Below are 10,426 nucleotides of genomic sequence, written 5' to 3' on the forward strand. Positions count from 1 at the left end.
CCTAGCTCCCTCAACCTTTCTTCGTAAAACATGCCCTCCAGTCCAGGCAGCATTCTGGTAAATCTCCTCTGCACCCTCTCTAAAGCTTCCACATCCTTCCTATAATGAGGCGACCAGAACTGAACACAATATTCCAAGTGTGGTCTAACCAGGGCTTTATAGAGCTGCAGCATAACCTCGCGGCTCTTAAACTCAATCCCCCTGTTAATGAAAGCCAACACACCATACGCTTTCTTAACAACCCTATCAACTTGGGTGGCAACATTGAGCGAACTATGGACATGGACCCCAAGATCCTTCTGTTCCTCCACACTACCAAGAATCCTGTCTTTAAGCCTGTATTCTGCATTCAAATTCGACCTTCCAAAATGAATCACTTCACACTTTTCCAGGTTGAATTCCATCTGCCACTTCTCAGCCCAGCTCTGCACCCTGTCAATATCCCGTTGTAACCTACAACAGCCTTCCACACTATCCACAACTCCAGCGACCTTCGTGTCATCGGCAAACTTGCTAACCCAGCCTTCCACTTCCTCATCCAAGTCATTTATAAAAATCACAAAGAGCAGAGGTCCCAGAACAGATCCCTGCGGAACACCACTGGTCAGCGAGCTCCATGCTGAATACTTTCCATCTACTATCACCCACTGTCTTCTATGGGCCAGCCAATTCTGTATCCAGACAGCCAACTTACCCTGTATCCCATGCCTCCTTACTTTCTGAATGAGCCTACCATGGGGAACCTTATCAAACGCCTTGCTAATGTTGGAAACTGGCAGAAGGGAAGAGCTGGGTGTGAGGGTTATGGCTGGGCAGCAAGCCTGACTGAAAAGTGTTCCAGGATGGTGTCTAGTTTGGGGCGAGGACCAAGGCTGAGATTATCTGGCAAATGTGAATACAGAAAAGAGGATCCCATTGGTCTATTCATCCTCATTTCCTTCAGCCTTCTGAGGTAAATGGAGTCAGATTCAGCCGTACAATCAACTTTCAGTGCTTTAGTCTTAGCTGAGACCATTTCTATCATTTTATTGATGTCAAGATACTTAACTGTATCATTGATGAAATTCTCCCAATAATTTAATGTTCCAGATAAAGTATTACAAATGTGCACAAGGGTTACAACATTCAGTGTTACACAATCTCACCAAAACAGATCATCCAGGGCTAGTTCATTGACATAGCCTACTTCCATCCCTCTCAACATGGGAAAAATCCTTTTCAAAAACTGCTATAAGCGGAATATTCAGGAGTGACTTTCTAAAAAGAGACGGGTTTTCTGTGGCACATCACTTTAACTTTCCCTTCCATTCCCAATCTGGATGGTTAGTCTTTGGCCTCCAATATGTTCCAATTAAACTCTAAGCTCCAGGATCAGTGTTAATCTAAAGGTATATTCTTAGTGGGAGGTGTGGAATTATGTGGACAAAACCAAGAGGGTCAATTCAATGGGTTTCAATAGGCGATCACAACTAAATTGAAGCAATTAATTTTGACTTCCAGGTTTTGCACCTCCAAGTGGGCGTGATGTGCGCCCCACATGACACGATCTCAACTATATCTAAAGGGGCAATGGACCAATGGAGATTGGGGAGGTGTTCATGATGGATGGTGCACATAGAGCAAGGGCAGCACACAGGTTCAGTGACACTAACCAGATCAGGAAATGTGAGTACATTTGCTGACTCACCTACATCCTAAGGCTTTGCACCCTTTCACTCTGTTTTGCCAAGTGCACTCCATCACATCATTCCCCACACTCACTCAACTTTCAGCAGCACCCAGCTTTCATTTTCTATGCATTTCCTCACCTCCCCATTTATCCATCCACCATTATCACTCATCCCAATCCTTATGCAATGTGATACATCGGTCTCATAGCCACCCTCACCAAATGCACTGCATCCATCGGGTGAATACCGGACCATCACTCACCCATAGGTCTACTTTCTCGCCCCTAGTATTTGGCTGACTTGATGATGCACCTCTAGCATTCTTCTTCTCAATACGTACATACGAACATACAAACATACGAATTAGGAGCAGGAGTAGGCCACTCAAGCCTTCGAGCCTGTTCCACCATTCAGTAGGATCATGGCTGAACTGAGTACTCCACATTTCCACCTACCCCAATAACCTTCCACCCCCTTGCTTATCAAGAATCTATCTACCTCTGCCTTAAAAATATTCAAAGACTCTGCTTCCACTGCCTTTTGAGGAAGAGAATTCCAAAAACTCACGGCCCTCTGAGAGAAAACATTTCTCCTCATCTCTGTCTTAAATGGGCGACCCCTTATTTTTAAACAGACCCCCTAGTTCTAGATTCTCCCAAAGAGGAAACATCCTTTCCACATCCACCCTGTCAAGACCCCTCAGGATCTTATATGTTTCAATCAAGTCGCCTCTTACTCTTCTAAATTCCAGCAGATACAAGCCTAGCCTGTCCAATATTTCCTCATAAGACAGCCTGCCCATTCCAAGTATTAGTCTGGTAAACCTTCTCTGATCTGCCTCCAAAGCATTTACATTGTTCCTTAAATAAGGAGACCAGTACTGTACACAGTATGGTGGTCTCACCAATACCCTGTATAGCTGAAGCCTAACCTCCCTACTTTTGTATTCAATTCCCCTCACAATAAACAATAACATTCTATTAGATTTCCTAATTACGTGCTGTACCGGCATACTAGCCTTTTGTGATTCATGCAGTAGGACACCCAGATCCCTTTGCATCTCAGAGCTCTGCAATCTCTCACCATTTAGATAATATGCTTCTTTGTTATCATTCCTGCCAAAGTGGACAATTTCACACTTTCTCACATTATACTCCATTTTACAGGTCTTTGCCCGCTCACTTAACCTATCTATATCCATTTGTAGCCCCCTTATGTCCTCTTCACAAGTTACTTTCCTACCTATCTTTTTGTCATCAGCAAATTTAGCAACTATACCTTCGGTCCCTTCATCTATGTCATTTATATAAATTGTAAAAAGTTCAGGCCCTGTGGCACACCACTCATTACATCTTGCCAACCAGAAAATGACCCATTTATGCGTACTCTCTGTTTCCTGTTAGCTAACCAATCTTCTATCCATGCCAATATGTTACCCCCTACACTATGAGCTTTTATTTTCTGCAATAACTTTTGATGTGGCACCTTATCAAATGGCTTCTGGAAATCTAAGTACGATACATACACTGATTCCCCTTTATCCACAGCACATGTAATCCCCTCAAAGAACTTCAATAAATTGGTTAAACCTGATTTCCCTTTCACAAAACAATGTTGACTCTGCCTGATTATCTTGAATTTTTCTAAATGCCCTGCTATAATATCTTTAATAATAGCTTCTAACATTTTACCTAAGACAAATGTTAAACTAACTGGCTTGTAGTTTCCTGCTTTCTGTCTCCCTCCCTTTTTGAATAAAGGAATTACATTCGCTATTTTCCAATCTAATGGAACCTTCCCGAATCTAGGGGATTTTGGAAAATTAAAATGAACACATCAACTATCTCAGTTTTTTAACACCCTAGGATGAAGTCCACCAAGACCTGGGGACTTGTCAGCCCGCAGGTCGAAAAATTTGTTCAGTACCACTTCCCTGGTGATTGTAATTTTCTTGAGTTCCTCCTTCCCCTCCATTTCCCGATTTACAGTTAATACAGGGATGTTACTTGTATCCTCAATAGTGAAGACCGATGCAAAATATCTGTTCAATTCATCTGCCATCTCCTTATTATCCATTATTAATTCACCAGACTCACTTTTTATAGGACCAACGCTCACTTTGTTAACCCTTTTCTTTTTTAAATATCTATAGAAACTCTTACTATCTGTCTTTATATTTCTAGCTAGCTTTCGTTTGTACACTAATTTTACTTTCCTTATCAATCTTTTAGTCATGCTTTGCTGTTTTGTATATTCTGTCCAATCTTCTGATCTGCTTCCCATCTTTGCACAGTTATATGCTTTTTCTTTAAGTTTGATACTATCCTTAACTGTTTTAATTAACCACGGATGGCGGGACCCACCCATGGAATTTTTCTTTCTTGTGAAATGTATCTATTCTGTGTTTTCTGAAATATCACCTTAAATGTCTGCCACTGCATGTCTATTGACCTATCCCTTAACCTGATTTTCCAGTTCACTTTAGCTAGCTCTGCTTTCATGCCTTCATAAGTGCCCTTATTTAAGTTTAAAATACTAGTATTGGAGCCACTCTTCTCTCCCTCAAACTGAATGTAAAATTTAATCACATTATGATCGCTGCTTCCTCGGGGCGCCTTAACTATGAGGATATTAATTAATCCTATCTCGTTGCACAAAACCAGGTTTATTATAGCCTGCTCTCTGGTTGACTCCAGAATGTATTGTTCCAGGAAATTATCCCGAAAACATTCTATGTACTCCTTATCTAGGCTACCTCTGCCCATCTGATTTTTTCCAGTCGATATACAAAGAACAAAGAACAGTACAGCACAGGAACAGGCCATTCGGCCCTCCAAGCCTGCACCGATCTTGATGCCTGCCTAAACTAAAACCTTCTGCACTTCCGGGGTCCGTATCCCTCTATTCCCATCCTATTCATGTATTTGTCAAGATGCCTCTTGAACGTCTCTATGGTACCTGCTTCCACCACCTCCCCTGGCAACAAGTTCCAGGCACTCACCACCCTCTGTGTAAAGAACTTGCCTCGCACATCCCCTCTAAACTTTGCCCCTCTCACCTTAAACCTATGTCCCCTAGTAAATGACTCTTCTACCCTGGGAAAAAGCTTCTGACTATCCACTCTGTCCATGCCGCTTATAACTTTGTAAACCTCTATCATGTCGCCCCTCCACCTCCGTCGTTCCAGTGAAAACAATCCGAGTTTATCCGACCTCTCCTCATAGCTAATGCCCTCCAGACCAGGCAACATCCTGGTAAGCCTCTTCTGTACCCTCTCCAAAGCCTCCACGTCCTTCTGGTAGTGTGGCGACCAGAATTGCACGCAATATTCTAAGTGTGGCATAACTAAAGTTCTGTACAGCTGCAGCATAACTTGCCTATTTTTATACTCTATGCCCCGACCGATGAAGGCAAGCATGCCGTATGCCTTCTTGACTACCTTATCCACCTGCGTTGCCACTTTCAGTGACCTGTGGACCTGTACGCCCAGATCTCTCTGCCTGTCAATACTCCTAAGGGTTCTGCCATTTACTGTATACGTCCCACCTGCATTAGACCTTACAAAATGCATTACCTCACATTTGTCTGAATTAAACTCCATCTGCCATTTCTCCGCCCAAGTCTCCAACCGATCTATATCCTGCTGTATCCTCTGACAATCCTCATCACTGTCCGCAGCTCCACCAACCTTTGTGTCGTCCGATATGTAGGTTAAAATCCCGCATAATTATCACTGTACCTTTCTGACAAGCTGCCATTGTTTATTCCTTTATATCCCGTCCTACAGCATGGCTAATGTTAGGTGGCCTGTACACCACTCCCACAAGTGACTTCTTGCCTATATGATTTCTCATCTCTACCCAAACTGCATCTACATCCTGGTCTCCTGAACATAGCTCATTCCTCTCTATTGCACTAATACCATCATTAATTGACAGAGCTACACCTCCATCTTTTCCTAGCCGCTTGTCCTTCCTAAATGCCATGTACCCTTCAATATTCAGGTCCCAATCTATGTCATCCTGCAGCCATGTCTCTGTAATGGCTATCAGATCATACTTACTTATTTCTATTTGTGCTTTCAGTTCATCTGTTTTGTTTCGAATGCTACGTGCATTCAGATACAGAGCCTTTAGTTTTGTCCTTTTATTATTTTTGTAACCTCTAGGTTTATCTGTTGACTTACTCTTAGATTTGTATGCTCTGTCCCTTCCTGTCACAGTCTGTTTATCATTTCCCATATTAATACTTTTCTTGCCTTGTCTCTACTCCTTGATTTACCATATCTCCCAAATTTGATCCCCTGCCCCCACTATTAATTTTATAACCCTATCTACTTCCCTAGTTCACTAGAACACTGACCCCAGCACGGTTCAGGTGTAGACCATTCCAACGGTACAGCCACCACTTTCCCTAGTACTGGTGCCAGTGCCCCACGAACCGGAACCCACTTCTACCACACCAGTCTTTGAGCCACGCATTAATTTCTCTAATCTTATTTGCCCTATGCCAATTTGCACGTGGCTCAGGTAATAATCCAGGTATTACCTTTGAGGTTCTGCTTCTTAATTTGGTGCCTACTTCCTCGTACTGACTATGCAGAACCTCTTTCCTTCTCCTGCCTATGTTGTTGGTACCTACATGGACCACGATGACTGGATCCTCCCCCTCCCACTGTAAATTCTTCTCCAGCCCTGAGCAGATGTCCTGAACCCTGGCACTGGGCAGGCAACACAGCCGTCTGGACTCTCGCTCTTTGCTGCAGAGAACTGTGACAATTCCCCTTACTATACTGTCCCCTATTACTTTTTCTCCCTCCACTTGAATGGCTTCCTGTACCATGGTGCCATGGTCAGGTTGGTCATCCAGCCTGCAGCCCCCACTCTCATCCAAACAAGCTGAAATAACCTGAAACCTGTTGGACAATCGCAAAGGCTGAGGCTCCTGCACTCCTGCCCTGTGGGTCCCCTTACCTGCCTCAGCTGCAGCCATACTCTTCTGTCCCTGACCACTGACCAAATCAGAAGACCCTATCCTAAGGGATGTGACCGCCTCCTGGTACAAAATGTCCAGATAAGTTTCCCCCTCCCTGATGTGTCACAGTGTCTTTAGCTTGGACTCCAGTTCAATGACTCTGAGCTGAAGCTCTTCGAGCAGCAAACATTTACTGCAGATGTGTTTGCCCTGGATCACACTGGCATCCAGGAGCTCCCACATGCTGCAGCCATGACATCTCACCTGTCCTGCCATCCTTAATGTGTTTTAATTAACTACTGAATTATTTTATTCAATTATTTATTTTATTTTCCTTTTTTTATATATTATATTAAGCTTACTACTAGTTCCTTTGCTATTTTTAGCTTTAGGATTAGAATGGACCTTAATCACTTACCAGATACTCACCAAATAGGTAGCTTCTTCCCAAACCAGTCACCTACCTGCTTGCCTGTGATGTTTGATGCTATGTTTGATGTAAATTAATTTAAATTAAAAGATTACCTGTATACTCACCCCGGTGGTTTTCTGTTTCACTGCTCTCTCTGTTGATTGTGACGTCACTCTGATGTTACTTTTCGATTTTTCCCTTCTCTGCTCTTGCCGTTCCGTCGTGCTCCTCTCTCTCTCTCTCGCTCTGCCTCCGGTCTCCGACTCTGGGCTTTTGGCGTGCTTCTTAAACCTCTGCTCCCGCCATGCTCCTATCTCTCTTGCTTTGTCTCCGGTCTCCGACTATCGGCTTTTGGCGCGCTTTTTAAACCTCCGCTGCTGCCATGCTCCTGTATCTCTCTCTCTGTCTCCGGTAGCTTCCAGGTTTTATCATCTGTGTCCAGCTGAGCAGAGCCAAGGGAAAGTGAGAGGACTAGAGGTAGCCACCACAAATAGTCTAGCTAACAGATGCAGAGGAGGAGGGCATGGAGATAAGTAGCATATCTACATTCCTCTCAGAGATGGAGAGACAGGGAACCTCGCAGATGGCTGGTGATTGAATTACAAATATCCCGGACACACACATACTGACTTTATTTCATCATTGACCTGAGTGTTCTTGTTCATGAGTCACTAAAAGCTAATATGCAGGTGCAGCAAGCAATTAAGAAGGCAAATGCTATGCTGGCCTTCATTGCAAGGGGATTTGAATACAGGAGTAAAGATGTCTTGCTGCAATTGTATAAAGCCTTAGTGAGACAGCAGCTGCAGTATTGTGCACAGTTTTGGTCTGCTTATCTAAGGAAAGATATACTTGCCATAGAGGGAGTGCAACGGAGTTTCACCAGACTAATCTCTGGGATGGTGGGATTGTCTTATGAGGAGATATTGCAGAAACTGGGCTTGTATTCTCAAGAATTTTGAAGAATGAGAGGTGATCTCATTGAAACTTACAAAATTCTTACAGGGCGTGACAGGGTAGATGTGGATAGGATGTTTCCTCTGGCTGATGAGTCTAGAACCAGGGGACATAGCCTCAGAATAAGGGGCAGGCCATTTAAGACTGAGATGAGGAGGAATTTCTTTACACAGACGGTGTTGAATCTGTGGAAGCTCAATCATTTAGCATGTTCAAGACAGAAATCGACAGATTTCTGGATACTAATGACATCAAGGGAAATGGGGATAGTAGGGAAAAATGGCATAGAGGTAGATGATCAGCCATGATCTGTTTGAATGGCAGATCAGGCTCGATGGGCCGAATGGCCTACTCCTGCTCCTATTTCCTGTGATCCTATGACTGAACTATAAACAGACCGAAGATGATGATTGTCATCGCAGCACATGGATGAGGATGATTCATCAGAGGACGTCTTCATTATGATGGTCCACTGTCATAGGATGTACCAGTGCAGATACATACACATATACAATTAGTTGGGTTTTCCTCTGATGATTCATAAGTCAGCACAAGTAGACACTGGTGGCAGGGACAGCTGTGGAGAGTCCACACTGGGGCTACAATCCACTCTAAGCTTTGCTTAGCTGGACACAGAGGATAAAACCCGGGAGCTATCATTGAGAAGAAGAATGCTAGAGGTGCATCATCAAGTTAGCCAAGTACTGACAGATTTGCCACGGACACTCTCCACAATGGTGGAGAGGATGGAGGAGTCCAACTCAATTGTTAGTGGATTGATGGTGCAGGGAATTGTGAGAATGTCTATCATGGAGACAGTGGCGCCACCATGAAGCTTCAAGTAAGGCTGTCAAATGAGTCCATGCAGGCCATAATCACAGTTGTGCAGGGCCTGTCTGCCACCATAAACAGAATTACAGATATCGTTTCCATGACGGTACAATGCATCACTGATCTTCACCAATTTGTTCTCCAGTAAGTGTTACAAGTGATGTGGTGCTGGTGCACGAGAAGGATGATGGCGACAGAGGACCTGGAAGTGGGAACTCCACTCAAAGTGCTCCCATTTCTCAACCATTGCCCCCCTCAGCCAGTACCCTACATACTGCCTCATCACCCAATGACCGAGCTGAAGTAGTCTTTGGCGGGAACCTCAGGGCTCCAAAACACAGAGGTCATTGGCAGTTAGGGCAAGGGTCTGAGCAGCCAGCCTCTACCTCTGAACCACACGGGGTGCACCACATTGAAGCAGTAGGAAGTGTAAACTCAAGAAATTATAATTCACCAAGGGTATGCACATGGGGGTTTGACAAAATGCTATGTTGTTAAGTTGTCTTTCTCTATAATGCCACATAAAATTTATTGATTAGCACCACTTCCTTTGTCTTCTAAGAGCCAGTCCTTAAGTATGCTTCCTAGAACAAAAAAGAGTGGAATGTTGAACTGCAGCAGTATGAATGCATCATGACAACTCCCAGGGAATCTGGCAGACTTGCATGAATCATTTCTTGTGAATGAACGCCAGCTGCACATTGATGGATGAATATATCTTGGAGTTTATAAAAACTTCTGGTTGCTATAGCAGTGCTCAGAATTGTCGTGTGCGCGCAATCGATGACACCCTGTAGCTGTGGAAATCCAGATAGATAGGCAAATCTCAGTGCTCACTCATTCTGGCTATTGTCATCATAAGAGAAGTTTACATAACTACCAGCCCTGGCAAAATATGCATTTATGTGCAGTGGACTGCGAAACCTTGAAGATGTCTCTGGTAGTACCCTGGAAGGAACCAGAGGCAGAACAATTGAGGTCGGAGTTGATTTTCACAGCTACCAGTAATGCATATCCACCAGGTCTTCTAAGAAGCTGCAGATGTCTGCCACCACTTGATGTAAGACCCTCAGTCTGTGGAAAAACTACTCTTCTGAAGGGTCAAAGAAGCTAACCCGCTGTCTGTAAACCTTATGACGTGGGTAATGTCTCGGTGATCTCAACTCCTCTCCTGTGCACCTCCCTCTTGTGTACCTCTCCTGTGCTTCTGCTATTCCCATCACAGCATGCTGTCACTTCGGTGGACAATGATGGTCTTCCTCTTCTGATGTACTGCCAAACACATCCAACACACCTCCCATTCTGATCTTAAAATGCTGGAATCACTCAGCAGGTCTGGCAGCATCTGTGGAAAGAGAAGCAGAGTTAACGTTTCGGGTCAGTGACCCTTCTTCGGAACCAAGAAGAAGGGTCACTTCGGTTCCGAAGAAGGGTCACTGACCCGAAACGTTAACTCTGCTTCTCTTTCCACAGATGCTGCCAGACCTGCTGAGTGATTCCAGCATTTCTTGTTTTTGTTTCAGATTTCCAGCATCCGCAGTATTTTGCTTTTATCCCATCCTGATCTTGTCAGTTTGAAAGC

Source organism: Heterodontus francisci, chromosome 13, assembly GCF_036365525.1.
Source record: "Heterodontus francisci isolate sHetFra1 chromosome 13, sHetFra1.hap1, whole genome shotgun sequence".
Classification (NCBI taxonomy): domain Eukaryota; kingdom Metazoa; phylum Chordata; class Chondrichthyes; order Heterodontiformes; family Heterodontidae; genus Heterodontus; species Heterodontus francisci.